We start from the raw sequence: 20,449 nt of genomic DNA, 5'->3' as shown, positions 1-20,449 counted from the left end.
CCTAATCAATAGCTAAAGCAATTGGCAGTATAAGTCAAATAGGAAATTATGAGAACATAAAAGGTAAAATTGCCCCAGAATGACACTCTCAAAAGTCTATAAAAGACTGATTTCATTACAGGTTATTTCCCTAGGTTTGGGTTTTTCTCAATTGCTGATGATTGATGCGGCAAATTTTATTTTCACATTTAACAGATTTTAATCTGTAAAACATTTCTGTATCAAAATGAATCTGGAGATGCTTCTTACAAGGTTTACTTCCCAATAAACTTGTGTAGACTTCTCCCAAGCTGGCAATGAGCCTGTCATTTCAAGTTTAGCAGCAGATTCTCCGTAACAGTTAGAAAAGCTGTACCCTTGTGACAGCTTTACAGTGCAGTAATTTCACTTTGTCCGTAACCTTGAAGAAACTGCAACCCAGGTTACTACCGTGACGTTGGAATGCATGGGTTTTTTTCCTATATCGAGTCTCTAGAACTACAAGTGAGAATAATTAAACACAAAGTCAAGGTTTGGGGGCCCAACACAACACCTGGATTAAATCAATATAGCTCATCTGACACGTGCAGCTCTATGTTGCTTCCCACCTGCTGAAGTTGTTGCCCTTAACACATAAAAATCTGTACCAGACTGTGGCAATTATTGAGGCGATCTGTACATTTACTACAATAATACTTAAAAAAACCCCAAAACAACAACCCTACCCCATTTTCAACTCCTGACAGAAGACCTTGACTGTGCTGAACTAAACCTTTCAACATTGAGAACAAAACTAAAGGTAAGAAATGTTCGGACCAACTCCAAGTTTTTTTTTATCACTTGCATCTGGAGATTTCCACAGTGAAAGTTAAAGTTTTACCCTAAAAGCAGATATTTTCTCCTATTGTAAAAAAAAAAAAAAAAAAAAAAGGCTCTACGACAAAGTTTATTTGGAAACTGAACTGCTCTTCAAAAAAATTTGGACATCAACAAAAATGGAAATCCTAAACACAGCCACTTCTTCTGGCTACACACCTCTTTCCACAGAATGGAGTTGAAGGACAGCAAGAATATTAGAGATCAGAGAAGGATACATCTAAGTGGTTGTGAGCTTTTCTAGCACTATTTGCATACAGAGCCACCTAGAAAGGGACAAAAATAATTTCAAGCATCCAGTTTTCTTGAGTTTTGTGTCTTGAGAAACCAGATACAACCTTGGCTCATACTAACAGAGAGGTGCAGTCTGTGTGTTTGCCTGTGACTGCCTTGACCCTCCATGCCCTGCTCCGAGCTCCTCAGAAAGGCCAAAAAGCTGTTGCACCAAAAATATAAGGGCCTCTGCATGCACTGTATCTGAACATTTTATGTAGAAATAAATCTTGTGCAAATAACACCAGGTGATCGCAACACATGCAGGTATTTGCTTGGATAAGGCACAAGCGAAAACTGCAATTAAAGATACAGCGTTGTAAGAGCACAGGGAACTTTCCATCCAACTCTGGCATCCAAACCTTTGAAAACGCAGCCAAGTTCCCATGTTTCAAACACTAGCTGTTGTTACTCTATTACATAGTTGGTAAACATAACTAACTTGTATCTGCCATTGTAAAATGATATTTTGAAAACCCCAAATTTATAACTCACATTGTTTGACCTATCCTTAGCAGCCCATACACCAAGCGGAATGCTGCCCGTATTCACCTTTGAAAGCTGTATGGCTCATCTGAAGACAAAGGAAAATACCTGTCTTCATAAAGTTGGCAACTTAACTGAACATGGGGGAAATGGCTTTTTAAATCAGATGTGCTCCAGTTTTCCTGGTTAATGCAAGTCTTTAAACTTGGTTTAGGTAACGCATGCCTGTGTTGTTGTAGCAGGCTTTGCTCTAAGACAGAAAGGGCATTGTTTGACTGAGGGCTTGTAACTTTAAATAAGAACAATTAAAATGTATTTGATGTTTGAAAACACACGCACTCATTCTCTGTATTGACTTTTAAAATCTGCGAAGCTGAGACTACTGAACCTGTCAATGGCCTCATGCGATGATTATAGACAGGAACGCAGTGACTTTATTGTGAAAATATACAGGAAATGCTCTTGTTCTGGTAACTCAATTTTAAGATCAATACTATTCAATTATTTAGTGTTTCATCCTTACTGATAGTGCAGACAGTACTATTGTGTGTAATGGAACAGAGAGGCTCTAGGTGTATTTATCAGACACTGCATGCTGTATGATAGTCTGTAGTTCACACTTGTTAGGCAGCTCTGAATACATTTTAAAAAGATCATCCTGACTCAGACCTGACTCATCCTGGCGAGCTGTGTTTCCATCTAACCCGTGGCAGAACTAGCTCTCAGCCATTCCTACCAGGCATTGCTGAGATGTCAGCATGGGGTGGAGTGGGGGGACCTCAACCTCACCATGGCACGGTGACAGCATGGTGGGGCATTATCTCAGGCACAGAGCAATCCCTGGGATACTGGTCCCCACAGGTCTTTGGTAACGTGGCGTCAGCTGAGCAAATGTGGTGGGGAACTGGAGAGAAAACCGGGACAAGTGACCAGTAGATAGATGATTCATGAACAGCCGAAATCAGGGAATGGGCTTAGCAGGTTTTCCTGGGAAGCAGTAGGAGCTGACCCTTCTCCTCGCACTTACACGGAGATGGAAGCTGTAACAGAAAGGTCTCTGCAAGAGGCATTTCCGAGATGTGTTACGTCCCAGGGATTTTCTGTGGGACAGCATTATCACTTGTCACTAAATATTTAAGAACGTTATGCAAGAAAATACACGCTGCCATTACAACTTAACACAGCAGCCGCCATCAATATTTCACAGGCAGACTTGGCATAAGCCAGTGTTTTGAGGATTACTTAACATTTTTTTTGGCTTGCTGTTCATCATCAATTAATTAGAACTTGGAACTTCGAACTGAGTCTTGTTTAAGTACACCCAGAAGCCAGTGGCACTACTCATTTCACAGTTTTATACCTCCTCTATTCCAGTTGTACAATATTCAGAAGAGTATCGATTCATATGGGAGACGCAAGCTGAGCTTTTACCAGTATTTGATAATTTTCTATACATTGACTATGTCTTATATTTGGAGTAGTGTATGAAGTTTGTGCTCAATACTGTAAAAAGGAGCACTCAACTTTAAAATTAATTCATTGTTCTTACTGCTGAACAGCCAAGGGCGAGCGCTCACGCTCTGGATTAAGAGCCCTTGCCAAGGAATTTGTTATTCTGTAATCTGAGAACACGGGATAATGCCTATATATTGGTATTATCCGCAGTGTGTACATTTGCCTCATTCGCCTATTCGGCACCAGAGTGCTCACACCGAACAAGCCCACTCGGGCTCACCGGGCAGTTTTCTCCCCTGAAGCTGAGCGACACTTCTTTCCCGAGGCTCTGTGTCTCCCTGCGGCACCACAGGGCGCTCCTCTGGGGCCCTCGGCTGAACGATGGCACAACGCAGCTGCCTTTACAATTAAAAACTTGTTTTAACCGGTACCCTCTGCAGACCGGGCCCTTTGAACACACGAACCACAACCTGAGCTCAAGGGACACACGCACAACTCGGCCCTCGGAGGAAACAGTGCGGGCTCAGGCGCCCCTGACCCGGAGGAAAGAACGACCCCGCCGCGCTCCCCTCAGCCAGCGCCCCGGGCCCCGCCTCCGCGCCCCGACCCCGCAACACGCCTCATCCTGATTGGCCGGGGCGGGCGGAACCCCTCCGACGTAGAGGCGGGTACGTGAGCAGCTCCCCCCGGCGGATGGCGGCCTGCCCCACAGCAGGGCGGTTGGGGGGCGCGGGTCATCCTGCCCCGTCTCGGCAGTCCTTACAGCGGTCACTCTGCCTCGTATCGGGCATCCTCCCGGTTGTTTTTTTTTTTTTTTTTTAGACACACGTCAGTTTAGTGTCTGTTTAGATCGATGTCGAAAACTCCTCAAAAAGAGGAGTCGGTACTTCACCCTTTGTGAGGTTGCTGCTACTGTGCAGTCTCCTTTCTCCCAACATTTGTGTTTGCACAGTGTGGGATTCCACGCGCACCTCCCCCTTGGAGATTACTGCAAATAGATTTTGAATATAACATAAATCTACAGTGAAGGCCTTGCAGCATTTTCTATAAACTATCAGACTCTGAATTAGACTAATTCACCCTGGGAATTCATTCCACTGTAAAACCTTCATTACTGAAAACACCTTAAAGATTATTACTGTTTCTCCATTGATTTTATGGATGATGGAACGCTTGAAATTTTGTGGCTGAGGTTTGGAGTAGACTTTTTCCTCTCCTTTGGTTATGAGCAGGTACAAATTGTATAATTCACGTCTCCGCAGTGAATAAATATGATTGTGTTGAACAGTAAATTGGAGTTAGGAATCAATACATTATATCCAAGAGTGTTCACAGAGAATGTTTCCATCCCTTCTGGAATGATGTAATACGGCTGTATTTCCCCCCGTTCTCAGATTTACTGTTGTTTGCTGGCATTTCGTTATGTGCAACAGGTCTGCTGGAATTCGCTAAAGAAAATTATCAGGACATTCTATTGTACCGAACCACTCTCAGTAAAATCTCAGGGCCGACAAATTGAATACGTTTATAGATGTCAGTAATCTGTCTAGAGACTACCAATCTCCCTCCTATTTAACCACAATACCCACACAATTAATTGATCAGTTAAGGAGGAAAAAAATCAGTCTTGCAGCTCACTCAGTCTAACTTTTCTGATAAGTACTTCATGCAGACTTAAAATAGAAGGAAATAATTTAAAAATCTTCCCATGCCAATGCATTATTCTGTCAGCTATTATAAGGATATTAGTAACTCTTTTTGAAGAGGAACAACACATTAAAAGCACAGTGTAAATCAGAGTCACAGGATAAATATAGATTGTACAGAGCTATGGAAGGAAAATAAATTAAAAAGTGCTTTTCCATACCACTTGATCTTAGCAAACAGGAGCATATTTTCTGTTTGTAATGCGCCTTCTGAATACTGTTCCATATTAGATGATAATACAGAAATATTGTATAGATGAGCAGTAGTACAGAGAAAGAAGAAACAAAAAGTATGTCAAGAGATGTAGTCGTGAAACACTGCCCCATTGAAATCATTCTGAATTCTGCAGTTTGTTTATGTAAAACCACTAGTGCTAATCCTAAATGTGATCCAGAAGCAAAACATTCCTGCTAACTTCATTTGAGCTGAATCACTTGCCTTCCTAAAGGGAAAGTAATTCAGTTTTGACAGGGCCAAAACCAAAAAAAAAATCGAGAAAAGATTTTGACAAATAATGATAGTAAGCTGGGAAAGAGATGATGAATGCAGTGCTTTTTGTCTAATTGTATGCCTGGAGTACAAAATCTTTTTTTCAGGAATAAAATGCTATGATAGCTGCCAAGTATAAAATCTATTTGTGCAGAGCATCCCCCAGAAAATTCCATTTTAAGTCATCCAAACCCTCTGAAATAACTGTCAGGTTAAATGAATTATTAGCCCTAAGACAAGAAAGTTCTTTGTCTTTATTACTCAAAAGAACTATTCTGTCTTATTTAAAGTTATGTTTGTATTATGTGGCTATATGGATACTTACTTTACATGTAATCTCCACCATACTGAATTATTGATTTAAAATCTAAACATTTCCTTTTGGTTATTGTATTTTTTCATCACAGAATTTTCACTGAAAATGATTTTCAATTGCATCTTGAGTTCAAACAGTTTAGGTGAAATAAGAGCAAGATTAAATATTAGTTCTACTTCTTTTAGAATTCTAAGGTTTACATTTGTAACGCTAATACAGTAACGGAGTTGGCTGCTTCTTGTCACAGCAGTCTGTGCTTCAGGCCAGTAACTAATTATCATATCTTCATTGGCTCGCAGGACAAAACATGACTCAAAATCACTAGGGCACAACTAGTGCAGTGGCTAGTGTTTGAGGGATTGCTGAGGAATTTGATTACTTGAAATTGCTACCCAAGAAGTAGTACACTACAGCACGTGCCATGTTAAAGAGTCAAACCACCAGAATTAGTAACGGAATTCAATGCCTATCACCGAGCCACTGCAGGGCTCGAGACCTGAGATCGCTCCAAACCTAAGCAAGACTCTTAGAGTTTTTACACTGATGGGAGGAGATAAGTGCTTCCAAAGGGCACTTCAAAGCCCCTGCTCGCTGAGCAGAGAGCTGCCTGCAACTGGTCAATAGGAAACACTAAACTAAAGCCGTGTCTGTAGATAGATTAATTAGTTGGACAGATTTATATCCCAAGCCTGTCCAGAGGTAAAAGTCAAAGATACAGGGATGGTTTTCTGTTAAACCTGTCCTAGAAAACACGAAAAATCCGGTCTCGAGCAAATCCTGCAGCAGGAAGGTGTTTTGTTCATCTGTGCCTATTCAGATAGCATCAACATGCATTTTACGTACCCAGACACAAAAGGTATTAAGTATGAAACTGTTGCTCATTCAGTATGTCTCTTGCACGTATGTCCAGTCCTGATTTCCCCTGCAAAGAAGGGCTGTGTAGAAGTTGCTGTGTGCATTAAAAAGATATTGGAGCAGCATGGAGTACTCCTCTGGACAACTCTTCCTTCGCTGGCTCAGTGGCAACCCCCCGGCAGTTTCTTTCTTTCTTTCTTTTTGTTTTCAAATCCAAACTTTGTTTCCTCCCCTTTCTGCTAAGCTTGCAAGCCTTTCAAACAATACCATTTTCAATAATTCACTAAATAATATCTGATGTCTTAAAAGTTTTATAGCACATCAGGTTTGCAAGCTGGAAGAGTTTCTCAGCCTCTGAGGCTGCCGCAAATCAGAGAATTCATTATACAGCAAAACACACTCTCAAATTGAGGCTGTTCTTGAAAACAAGCTGATTTTTTTCTGCAACGATAGTTGCAAAATAACTGGAAGTTTTAAGCCAAATGGACTCCTTCACCTATGAAATAAGAAATGTCTGTGTTAAATCATTTTCCAGGCAGACATAGTAGTGGAGAAAGAGTTCCCACTGCCCTCTTTCACCAAAGTGACCTAGGCAAAGATTCATTTTTAATCAGTTATGGAGTGCCTGGGCAGGCTCAGGTTACTGCAGATCAGCTGGTTCTGGCATCGCTGTAGCTTGTTCCTGGGTGACCCTTCGCCGTGTCTCTAGTAAACTATTCAGTAGAGAAAGTTTTAGGTTTTTTTTCCAGATCTTTGGTTTAGGGTGGGGAAGATGCAGTCATGCTCCGAAATATCAAAAGCAGAGTTTTAATCACACAAAAAAAAGATAAAGAAATATAAATGGAAATGAAAAATAACCCTGGACTTAATGCTGTTCGTTGCTCCCTCTTATCTTGTGCAATATCAGGAAGAGTGTGATTGCATTTCTATGCTCCAGCCGAGCTGCTTCACGTAAACAGTGGCAGCCAGAGTAACACACCGGCGATGCCAGTTATTTTGGGCAGAGGCAGAATGACAAGCGAATGTCTTGTGGCAAGGCAAATTGATAGCATTTCGTTATTTTACTGTACTTTATAACAGAAGCTGAAATAAGTTTTGGTTGTCTATAAAGCAAGCCTGGAAAATATGGCAGCTTTATGCAGGATGCTCTCTGGACTTTTGTTTGTTTCGTTCTTTTCCATGAAGATTTGTAATCCCTATCCAAAAAATCCAAGATTTGGCCTGGTCAGGAGAAATTCAGACCCCCTACGTGAAGGTGCCAGGTTCTGTCCATTTCCCAAAGTTAGCAGATGACAGTTCAGAGAGTTCATACCTGGCAACGATTGCTAAAGACTTCTCAGTCAATGGTACCACCGAAGCATGTGTTAAGCAGGTGAATGAGACACAGAGCGTGTCACGCCCACGCTTGCATCGAGTTAAAGGCTGGATCCATTTAGCATCTAAGAACGGGAAGGCTTATGCTCTGATGGAGGAAAGGTTGTGAGCTGTCAGCCTTGGATGTAAAAAAATGCTTTTGTTGCAGTAAAGATTCCCCTGACTCTCACAGCATCCCTGTGCTGTCCACTGCACCTCTCCCATTTTGTTAATGCCCGTGTTCTTCTGTCTTTTCCTTCAAAACAGGAATGGGCATCTATTACTTATGTAATGAAGGGTCAATTTTTTCCTCTTGATTTTGCAGCTGCTATAAAGAAAATAATTTTGTGCCTTCTCCTTTACAACATACGTAACGTACACTGATTACTTTCGGCAAAATCACGTTAGCACAATCTCAGTACATTATTTTGGTGTCTCTACATTACAGGAGATCTACTGCCATTAAGAGAGAAAGGAAAAAAACAGCAGTCATTTGGTTTAAAATAGGGTAGGAGATGAAAACACTTCACGTTGTTCTTACAGACTTAATCTAGTTCCCTGAGAACCTTTCACTTCTGCTGAAGATAGATTGGGCTTTCTTACTCTTTTACTAATTCCTCAACAATCAAAAGTCTAAGTAACAGAACTGTTAAGTAATACACGATGAACTAAATAATTTACTTACTGAAGGCTTCCTAACCCTCCACGTCCTGGCCTCCACGTCCTGGCCTCCACGTCCTGGCCTCCACGTCCTGGCCTCCACGTCCGGGCCTCCACTTCTGGGCCTCCATCTCCCGGCCTCCAATTTCCAGCCTCCACTTTCCGGCCTCCACTTTCCGGCCTCAAATTTCCAGCCTCCATTTTCCAGCCTCCACTTTCCGGCCTCCACTTCCTGGCCTCCATTTTCCAGCCTCCAATTTCCAGCCTCCACTTTCCGGCCTCCATTTTCAGCCTCCATTTTCCAGCCTCCACTTTCCGGCCTCCACTTTCCGGCCTCCACTTTCCGGCCTCCATTTTCCGGCCTCCATTTTCCAGCCTCCACTTTCCAGCCTCCACTTTCCGGCCTCCACTTTCCGGCCTCCACTTTCCGGCCTCCATTTTCCAGCCTCCACTTTCCGGCCTCCACTTTCCGGCCTCCATTTTCCGGCCTCCAATTTCCAGCCTCCACTTTCCAGCCTCCATTTTCCAGCCTCCATTTTCCGGCCTCCACTTCCTGGCCTCCATTTTCCGGCCTCCATTTTCCAGCCTCCACTTTCCGGCCTCCACTTTCCGGCCTCCATTTTCCAGCCTCCATTTTCCAGCCTCCACTTTCCAGCCTCCACTTTCCGGCCTCCACTTCCCGGCCTCCATTTTCCGGCCTCCACTTTCCGGCCTCCACTTTCCGGCCTCCATTTTCAGCCTCCATTTTCCAGCCTCCACTTCCCGGCCTCCATTTTCCAGCCTCCACTTTCCAGCCTCCATTTTCCAGCCTCCACTTCCTGGCCTCCATTTTCCAGCCTCCAATTTCCAGCCTCCACTTTCCGGCCTCCACTTCCTGGCCTCCATTTTCCGGCCTCCATTTTCCAGCCTCCATTTTCCAGACTCCACTTTCCGGCCTCCATTTTCCGGCCTCCACTTTCCAGCCTCCAATTTCCGGCCTCCATTTTCCAGCCTCCACTTTCCAGCCTCCACTTTCCAGCCTCCAATTTACAGCCTCCACTTTCCGGCCTCCATTTTCCGGCCTCCACTTTCTGGCCTCCACTTTCCGGCCTCCATTTTCCAGCCTCCACTTTCCAGCCTCCAATTTACAGCCTCCACTTTCCGGCCTCCACTTTCCGGCCTCCACTTTCCGGCCTCCACTTTCCGGCCTCCATTTTCCAGCCTCCACTTCCCGGCCTCCATTTTCCAGCCTCCACTTTCCGGCCTCCACTTCCTGGCCTCCATTTTCCAGCCTCCACTTTCCGGCCTCCACTTTCCGGCCTCCACTTCCTGGCCTCCACTTTCCGGCCTCCATTTTCCAGCCTCCAATTTCCGGCCTCCACTTCCCGGCCTCCATTTTTCAGCCTCCACTTCCTAGCCTCCACTTCCCGGCCTCCACTTCCCGGCCTCCACTTCCCGGCCTCCATTTTCCAGCCGCCACTTCCTGGCCTCCACTTCCCGGACTCCACTTCCCGGACTCCACCTAGGGTTAGGGTTAGGGCCATTAGGGTTAGGGTTAGGGTCTGAAGATTAAGGGCTGTCAGTGTACTTCAAGATCTGTTGCTTTTCAAGCTCTCCCTTGCCTGGAATACATCTGGTTCATGTAACTGACTGTAAATGTTGAGCTTTAATTGCTTGCTGGAAAGTCTGCATGACAGATCTACAACCCAGATTCCCTATTTAAAGAACTTCTTTATTATTCTACACTTCAGCTCTTATAAAAATTAGATATATGGGCATAATTTCACACATACAAATATATATTGTCAAGAAAACTAATTTGCCATTATGATACCCCTATTTGGTACCAATCCCAGAAAGGGGAGAAGGAACTGAAATATAAAACTGTTGCATGGGATAGGAAGTTAAAAGTATTTTCTAATAAATGCACTTACAAATGAAGTGCTTTTGTCAGGGAGACTGGAAAATCTCCATTGCAGAACGTTGAAGGAACTGCTCCAGAACAGGGACCATAGTACCCAAATTTAAGAAAGTGGAAGAAAAAGTTATTCAGGCAACTAAGGGCCTGTAAGCCCAATTTCAGCGGCAGACAAGGCTTTAGAACAAAATTTGAAGGGGAAAAAAAAGTATCCCGGGACTGACCTTGTTTAGTATTGGCAACTAACAACATTGGCAAATACACGAGGTGTGCTAATGCGACGAGCGAGACAGACGGAGGAGGCAGTGCCCATGGCACAATCTGAATCACACACAGGAAACGCATGACCCACGTCCTGAGGGACAGAGGGGTGATGGTAAAAAAGCAAGGTCAGGCACTCAAGGGCAATGTGCTATTCTACCATTCCGTGGAACTTCATCAGCTGAAAGTGCCAAAAAGAAAGACTGCAGGGGTTAGAAGTCCTTAGGAACCACTGTGACTGTGATTAAACGTTTGGGATGTTAATTGAAACCACAGAAATGTCTACCTGCTATGCTTCCAACGGCTATACTATCTCCTTCCGTATGAAGACAGAAGGGGAGAAAGCACATGGGGCTGCTTTTCCATATCTTTACTCTGTTTTTATTTAGGCGACTGCCTGATGGTTCTTTGAGCAGAAAATAGTCTTAGGTAAAGCCCCGGCCTATTGCTTGCCTTGCTGTTCTGCAGCCACAGTCAGCTCCGCGTGCCGTAGCCCTCCCTTCTCAAGCATCCACACATTTTAGTACTCAGAAAGTTACGGAAGAATTGCTTTAATTTGCCCTCGTCTTGGCCAGATATCTTCAGAGATTTAATTCATGCATTTCAGCACAAGATAGATTACAGCAATATGCTTTTGGCTCGTCTCTCAGAGGTAGGTGCTGGTAAACTACAAGCAAAATGTTGCTGTCAAATACTTGACACACACAAAGTACCAAGAGCCCAATTTTTCCAGTTTTATGTTGGCTGCCTGTTAAAGAATGAGAAAGCACAAAATCAGCCCAGACCAACCGATGTTACAACCCCCCCAATCTCTGAACTGGGAGGCGCGAGGATCAAGTAGGTCCTACTGCCCTTCCCTTGCCCACCTTCCCTTCTGCAGTTATGTCCTGCAGCTGTCTCTGCAGACCGGGCCCTCCGTCCGTGCAGCCGGGGAAATCTTGCTCCTGTCTGCATCAGTGACAAAATTTGGCCAAGGGCAATTTGTCATTCGGAGACATCGAATTTGATTCTTGTCTCCGTTACACAGGTAATTCCCTTGTAGTAACAAATGTACATGGAAGTGCATGAAAATTACTATCTTTCCTATAATTCTCTCATTACAATTCACAACGGTTAAATATTCAGTGACGTGCTATTGTTTCCTACCATCTTTTCCTTAAACAGGCTTTCTGTCTGACAAGGCTAGTCTTTAAGTGACATAGAAAAGCTATTCATGGAGGGTTTACAGACTAGAGAACTTGTTATTTGCCAAATTAGTTGTTTCTCAACCTTGGGAAGGGAGGAGTAAAACAATGCTGCTGTATAATTCTGTAAATTGGGATTAGCATAAAATTTAATGCAGACCAAAAAGAAAAAAAAAAAAGATAGGTGGAATGTGTATGAAGTATTCCAAATAATTGCTTGATTGTGATGCTAATGTGAAAGAAGAGGGCTTTGCATTTCTCTCTCTCTTTCTCTCTCTTTTGTGTGCATGTGTGTGAATTTCAAGACCTTTTCTGAAAGCATTTCCAGTTTCTAGTCATCTTTAATTTACCGGTATTCAGAAACACAAGGAGGAAGGAAAGGGAGAAAAAGAAAGGTATGTTTAAGCTTCAAAAAACTCACCAGAAAAAGATGAATGCCCAATTTAACTCCAAAATGCAATACCATTTGATGTCAGATAAAAGGCTGGATTTTCATTTACTTTGTTAATCATAAATACAATGAAGAGAGGAGAATATCTTTTTTAATTACTTCATTTCATCACAAGTATGATTTCAGTGATGCAGATCATATAAATGCATTCACTGGGGTGAATTAAAACCCTTTTACTTACGTACTCCAATAAAATCACCAGAGCAAATTGTTTTATTGAGTTCTCTTTGCCAGCTGCTCCTCCCCTCTTGGAGGCAGTGATCTGTATTTGTGTCAGACACTGATCTCCAAGTGCAGCTAGGAGGATCAAGGACAGCTGGAAGAGGGACTTGTGAAATAAAACGTAGCAATAATAAACATACATGAACGCTCATACATAATGACAATCATGAACAGTGGGGTCTGGAGTTGTGTTGGATTGTTAAGAGGACATCTTGATGGTGAGGGATGCTGATCCGCATCCCTGTGACCCTCCTGCCAGATGTTGCTCTCGGCAGCGTGCGGTAGGTGTGATTCACGCAAGCTATCATCAGGTAGTGGGATTTCTAAAATTTGGGGAATGCCGTCCACGCACAATTCCCCACCTACAAGGAATGAGTCTGAGAAGTGGGGGAAACTTTAACAGAGAGTAAAAAAAGGGACAGGTCATCAACTCAGAAAATAGAGCAAACTAAATGTCATATGCAGCTGAGACAGGTATCGCAGTCCCCCCCGGTCTCTGTCCCTCGAGCACTGAGCTCCACTGCACGTGGCTGGCAGCGGGGACGCAGTCCTGCGGCAGCTTTGGACTGGTCTGCCTGAAATCTTTTGTGAAGTGTTGTCTCCTTCAATTCCAGGAGTCCACTTTCCAAAGCATTTTTTTTTTTTTCCCCCTCAGTGACTACACAGAAACAGCCTTACACAAATCGACTCTGCCGCAGCCCTCTGCCGGGGAAAGCTCCGTGGCGTTACACCCTCCTCAAGGAGCCCCGCGGTATCTGTGCCACACCATCACTTCTGTTTCTCCTCACAGACCAGAAACACCATTTGAAAGGACAGAGTAACGTATAAAAACATTGCTGTGTGCTCAGTGGATGAGACTCCCCCCTTACCAGACACTGTATAATTTACATCTCTGAGACCTAAACTCTGTTCTCAGCTTAAATCAATTACTTAACCCGTTTCATACCGTTTTTGCAGATATGCTGGCTCACAAAGCATCACTGGAGGAACTGGGAGTTTAATCCAGACTCCCGGTGCTCAAAGCATAGGAAGGGGGACCTGCTCTTCTGGAGTTGTTTGCCCACTCCTTCTGGGCAGCGGTAGCAGTTCACCTCCCAGTGTAAATGAGGAGATTTGAGATCATTCCTCCCTGATCGTCAGTGCAGAGGGGCAGAAGCCTCCTTACTTGCTGCAGCTTTGGTCCACAGGGCTTATAGGTATTGCTCAAATGGAAAGCAACAGCGAAGGATCACAGAAGGATCGATGTATGGAGATACAACTCCAAGAAATCAATCTGCAAAAACTCTGAGGGAATCTGTTTATTTCGCTGTATGTTCATTTTCTGATATTCATATAGAGAATAGCCAAAAAGCATGTTTAGAAACCAAATCCCCACGGAAAGGCTGATTAATATTCTGTTTATATCTAAAGAAAGGTATGGATCATTGAATGAATAGAAGGATTTGGAGTGGGAATAAACAACTAATAGTTTTTCCTCCTGTAGCTTACTGTAGCCACACCACATTCCTAATGTTAACACTGAGTTTAATCCTACTAAATCCTCGCTTACATGAGTAAGTCTTTAGTTATGCTGTTAGTAATACTGTGTAATCAAATTAGCGTTTTGGTGATAGAGATCTGAGAGGCACCAGAAGCGAGTGCCGGCAAACCAAGGAGCTGCTGTCTGTGCTTTATGTCACTTCCACAGCTTATCTCTCCAAAGAACAAAACGTTGCTTTAGTAAAATCATCAACTCGTTAGCAACTTCCGCATTTGCTTTGGAAACTGGAATGACCTGAGGACCAAAGCATCTGCCTGCTGTTTCCAGCTGCTGCTCTTCCGAACGCTCTGGAGTCGTGCCGCAGGCAGCAGCCCCCGGGGCTGTGCCTTTCCCTCTGCCGCAGGATTCGGAATTTTCCTGTCCGTGTGGCATTACAGCACCTCTTCTACAGCATGCAAGAAGCCCCAACGCCCAAGTCTATTGGCCGTAGCTCACCTCAGAAGCATTGGCCTTAACAGCCTTCCTGAACAACCTGTGTTCAGAGAAGGTCCCATCCTTTCGCAGCCCCTGGGCTGTACCGCCCCGGTACGGCCCCAGCCCGTCCCCAGCCACCAGCAGCTTACCTGCCACCTCGGCAGGGGGACGGGGCTGCCACGAGGCGCGCCTCTCCACTTTAGGGACATGGTTTAGGGGCGTTTTTGGCACTGTTAGGTTAATGGTTTGGATTCGATGATTTTAAAGGTCCCTCCCAAGCTAGACAATTCTATGATTTCATTTATTCTAAAAGGAAATTGTAAGTCATCTTCAACTACAGCATTTTTTTGGCATTTTTGCTCTGTCAGGGATGTCCAAACCCAGAACACATCACACAAACGTCACTCCCATCCCCCAGATTTTAGTATTTTACTTAAATCACCAATCGCATAAGCCCACGTGAGGTTTCCTCTCTCTAACATACAGCTTAGTAGAGATTTCTAAAATCAGTATGAAAAGAATTCCTGAACCGACTAGTTGTTTTTGTTAGGCTGGGCTGGACCTGGGCAGGAAAGGCAGATATGAAAGGCTTCCCAGGGCCTGCTGAGCTGTCTGTCGGTGGATTTTCAGGGGCAGTGCTCTGGAGAGGATGCACTGGCACAACAAAACTCGCTCACACAGCGACGGCAGCTGACCGCTACATTTTTTTCCCTGCGCAAGGCAGCAGGGATGATGCGTTTCACGGATCAGTCACTATGGGCTGATGCTCTTCCATAAAGCTGATTATCTGTGTTGTGAAAGAAGAAATGCAAGTGGACTTCCCCCCCCCCTTTTCCTTTTTAAAGCACAGATCCAGACACACTGAGCAGAGGTTTTGTTCCAGTGTGTTGCACTGGAGCACAAAGTCACAGCTCGCTCGTGCGAAGTCCGGACGATGCACCAGGGATAGTTTTAACGGGCTGATTCGGTTCCCTGAGCCCCGGGTTCGTGTCGCTGCTGCATTACGGTCTTGACTAATACAGAGGAGACACATCCTGAAATTATCACTGAGCGCATACAAATGGAAAGGCGTGTGCGCTGTTCTCTGAAGACTCTAAACAAGGCACATTTTTGAACACCTAATTTAGCAGAAAGTATTACAAATAGGCAGGAAAATTAAATGAAATGTAACTTTCTGCTGCTGGAGCTTGGAACGAAACGTGCCCGGGACGTATGCTGCAAAAGGCCCAGGCAACGATGCCTGGGGAAAGAAAGCAATTTGAGGGGGAGGTGATAAAAAAAAGCAAACCAAAACCAACAAACCCAATCACCCTCAAGCTGTGAATATTTGATGATAATCAACAAAAACGTATCAGGAGCTGCCTCTGGAAACTCAGCCAAGGTGCCGCACTGGCCGCCCCGTAAGTGCAGTGGTGCTGAACTGGGCCTTTCAGAACGAGCCAGAGTTTGGGTGGGCTGAAGGGACGCCGGGAGATGCCCCTTCTTTATACTGCCATCGTATGGGCTGCCTTCATTAGGGACAAAGTTTATAACTGTCGGGCCCCCGGTGATTGCGTGAAGCGTCAGGGCTCTGAGCACACATTCAGGGGCTGTGCCAGAGGAATTTACCCGAGTGCTCATTAAGGTAATAGCTGTTGCACGTAGTCCTGGGACGGACCCACTGCAACAGCAGCCGGTCGGGATGCCCGGGAGGGTACCCTCGGGGCTAAGGGGAAGTGGCTCAACTGTTTCGACTTTAGGAAGAAGTACAAAACATACCGAGGAGTTGTTTTTACTTGAACCGTCACGGGAATGAATGTGGAAAGCTCTGCTGTGTTTATGAAACGCAGTGCGAACTCCTCAGCGCTGAGCATAAGCAGGTAAAGTTATTTCCTGCGCCACCCGAGGGGTCTCTTCGTCTCCCAGAGCAGGGCCCGTTGCCGGCAGCAGCAAAATGGTCACTGGCTCTAGTCGTATACAAACTCGGCCTCTATTGTAATCAATTTGCAGACAAACTATAAATAGATTTGTAACATCCGTATAACAGTCTCCAAAGGGTAAAATACATTAAAAGAACAGCAGGCAAGGTACAGTCAGTCCGGACTGTGAATAGCAGCGTTGGCCAAAAATTCTCTTTTGTTAATATTTATTTCTCCCCCCCCCCCCCCCCCCCCCCCCAATTATTTACACACACAGTTGGTGGGTTTTCTAATTAACTTGTTCATTAAAAATTATTTTCTAGACATTTTATGCTAACTTAGTTCAGCCTGTCAACTTGCCGCGACCGTTACTGCTTTAGGCGCTCGCTGGTTGCTGTGTGCAGTGGGTGCCCCGTACCGCACAGCATCGCTCCTGATCCGCAATGAGCCCTCTCCGAGGCTCCCCGGGAGCTCTCGGGGTGGACAGCGGGCCCTCGCTGGGGGAATACTCCCCAAGAAACCTGCTTCTGGCTCTGCAAAATCCTCAGTGGGAAAAAGATGCTTGTATAAATATTTACAGGAAACAAGTAAGAGGGACGACAACTCATGAATACAAAGTGAATTCTCTGTTTTCATCAAATAGTATCCACAAACATTTTCTTTCCATCTCTCCCATAGAGATTACTTTAACTAAGAAAACTCTTTTCCGTTTGTTATCAGAGAAAAGATACTACAAAGACTAATAGGAAAATTATCAGGAGATTTGAAGAAGAAAAGTAAATAACTCTAAATTGCCTGCATAGTTGCTTGCTCCATCTCCATCCATTAATAATAATAAAAAAATAGTGATGGAAATATCCTCTGTGAACATTTAGGATATCCCCAACCTGTCCAAGTGTTTGTTGATTTTTTTTTTTCTTTTGATTTTCCCAGACCATTTGAAGTTTTCACCAAGAGAATAGACTTCCCACTGCTTCCTGTTATCTTTATACGTGCTAATTAAGACATTCACCTGATATTAATTTACCGTATTAAAACAATTTTAATTTATTTTTTTAAAGATAGGGTACCAGTGTGATGCCTGGGCAACGCCTGCTCGGCTGGGGCTGCTCGGGCAGTCAGGTACTGAGCTCTCCAGCTGCCATTTGGCAACAGAAACGCGTTCCTGCAACTCCCAAATGTTTCTGCTCCACACAGTTGTGACCATTTCTGACTGCGAAAGCCAGCACGCAAAACCAGAGGGCAAACCAAGGGTGACTGAAAGATACGGTCTTTAATATTCTTTATTCTTTTCTCCGCGAGCTTTGCTTTCTATTCTCTACTACGTATTCACTGGGCAGGATCAAAACCTATTATTTTCCCCTTGCTGAGGAGGAGGCGGGGGGTAGCTTCTCCTGAGCTCCCGTGTAGGCGTAAGCCCCTTTCTCTGCCCGGTTGTTTGGCAGCGCAGACAGGGACAGTCCCGCTCTTCCTACGCCTTCCTCGCCCGTGGCCGCCCACGGGCCCCTCCACGGCAGGGGCCGCCTGACCACCACGGGCCCCCTGGGACACGCCAGAGCCCCACCGCCCCCAGGATGGTCCTTGTGACCCACCAGCAGCGCTTGGCCAGAAGCACCGGGTTACCCGCTGGCCTCCCCGGCGCGTTCAGGTGCCATCTGCGCAGCCCCAGCAAGTCAAAACTTCTAGTTTAACTTTTTAAATCTTTCCCCCCGCCCCTCATGTTAATTTTCAGTCGCGAGTTCAGCTAAGCGAACCATTAAAAGTGAAACAAGCGGAGCTGAGTGACAAATTAAGATGTGCCTCCGGCAGCCAACACGTTTCTTTTTTAACTTCCATCTGTCGAGTGCGGGTTTCTGAGGCATGTGACAAAAAAGCGCCCGTGCTTACGAGAAGCTTTTCCCTCCTGCTGCTGGGCGGCCTTGCTGAGGAAGAGGAGGGAGAGGCTGGCCGGGCTGCGGGTCATGAATGTGTTACTCGGAATTACTCAGCCTTTTGAATCTGCTGGCTGATTTGGGAACTACATGGAAGGGGGGATAATAAATCAAAATTTAGTTAACAGAGGTATCTGGAAGGCTGTCTTGGACGAGGGTATTCATTTTCCCTTTAAAGAAAACCGGCAAGGGCTGGGCTATAATACTCGAGCTTAACTTTCATCTTTAGGCAGGAGAGAGAGAGAGAGAGAGAGAGAGAGAGAAAGAGAGAGAGAGAGAGATATTCTCCAAAATGCAACGTGAAACATCCAATATAGATATTAAACCATTAGGCAGTACGAATACAGCCCTACTACCTAGTGAAAGAGGAGGACATTTGTGGACATTTACTGAGTTGTAGTGCCAGATAGAAAAAGGAGAATACAAATACAGCCCCTTCCCCCGAAGAGTTTACATCTATGAGTGCTTTTTAGCAGTACGGAAATCAATGCATCCCTCCATTTGCTTATGGCAAACCTAGACACGTGAAAAAAATTACTGACTGACAATCTAAAAACCACTGAAAGCATTTCACCGGCAGTGTGAGAGAAATACCATTTGGGGTTTTAGAGTCATGTAGGGCTCAGGATTTTTTTCACTTTCCTGCAGCTTGGGAAACTAAATGCCTCTGACAGCAACAAATGAAGGACTCTGTAAGGGCTTTGTGGGACCCGAGGAGGGCCAGCTGATTAATTCTCTGGGAAGAAAAAAAAAAAAAAAGGTTCACTGAGATCATGGGTAATAATTCCATCTGAAGTTTACCAGTAAAGGCATTTTTTAATAGGTATATGAACTAATATGAAGTAAAATGACTTCTGGTGAATCTGGGCTGTTTCTCCCCAGGAACGCCAGTCACAAGACGACGTTGATCCCGGGACCAGCCCTGACCTGGTGGCTGCTTTACAGTTTGTAGGCGATGCTCAGCACACCGTGGGGTTGGTTCTTGGAGGAGAAAGAAGCAGCAGCGAGGGAAGTGCCACAAGGGCAAACCGACTGCGATATAGCATTTGTGCCCGAGTTCTGTTTAAATTGGGCTCCCTCTTAATTTCTCAAGTATTAGAAAGAAACCTCAGTGCAAATTAGATTCAGCACTCCGGTTGCAAGGTACTACTTTTAGCAAAACCCCCTACAAGGGTTACCCGGTGACTGATGAATAGACCTCTTAGGAAGACAGTAGGAGGATTACATTGCAGGCTGGTTCACCCCCTTCCCAACATCATAAAAGCAAGTTTGGATACAGGGAGTTTATTATGAACATTTGCATCTAGAAATGAACACCTGCCACTGTATCTGGCATACCATGACCTTTCCTAGCTTGTGCTTTTTAACAGAATCATTTAAGTCTAGCTTTGTGTTTGTTTTTTTTTTTTTTTTTTTCATTTGTTTGTTTTGGTTTTTGTTTGTTTGTTTTTAAGAGGTTTGTTTTATAAGTGCCTGGTGTGTGCATGTTTAGGCACTTGTATAAAAGCTGGAAGGCCATTCACTGGTTAGTGAATGGATGTGCATGGTTAAAAAAAAACAACAACAATGGTATGACAAAGCAGACAGAAAAAAGAAAATACTTTAAACAAATGCATAAAGGTGATAACCTGTCGGCAGCTCTTAACTATGATGCTCTGGATACTACGGCTGAAAGGTGCTGAAACAGCCAGTTCTGAGAGCGGGGAAGTATACCAGGGAAGGACGCCTCTAGGTGGATCCTGTTTCTTGTGCCATTTCCATAAGTGCTTTCCATACATGTTCCAGCAGGAGCTGGAACTAGATGGAAGATGGTCAAAATTAATGCCTTACATTCTTAAGTTCAGTAATAATATGTGCTGTCATTTTTTAAACCTATAAGTGGGAACACAAGGGTACAACAGATTTCTTTAATAAAAATTTCCAATTTTTTTAATGGTTCTGCAGAGTGACTTTTATGTTAAAAAGTAAAAAAAAAAAGTTAGAGTGTTCAAGATTGGGCTTCATTTGACGTTAACATTACAGAAGTAGAAAACTTATTACCTAACAAAAGACTTCCCATATATAGACTTGATGAAAGTTTATTTCAAGCAAAGAACTTTTTAATGAAACATGATTTCAAATGCTTCTCTCTATATTTCATAATTTCAGGAAGAAGCAAAGATTAACAATAAGGTAAATAGGAGGATCTTTGTGTTTTGCTTT

The sequence above is a fragment of the Vanellus vanellus genome, assembly GCF_965231255.1.
Source record: "Vanellus vanellus genome assembly, chromosome: 15".
In the NCBI taxonomy this organism is placed as follows: Eukaryota; Metazoa; Chordata; class Aves; order Charadriiformes; family Charadriidae; genus Vanellus; species Vanellus vanellus.
This window is presented reverse-complemented; position numbering follows the sequence as displayed.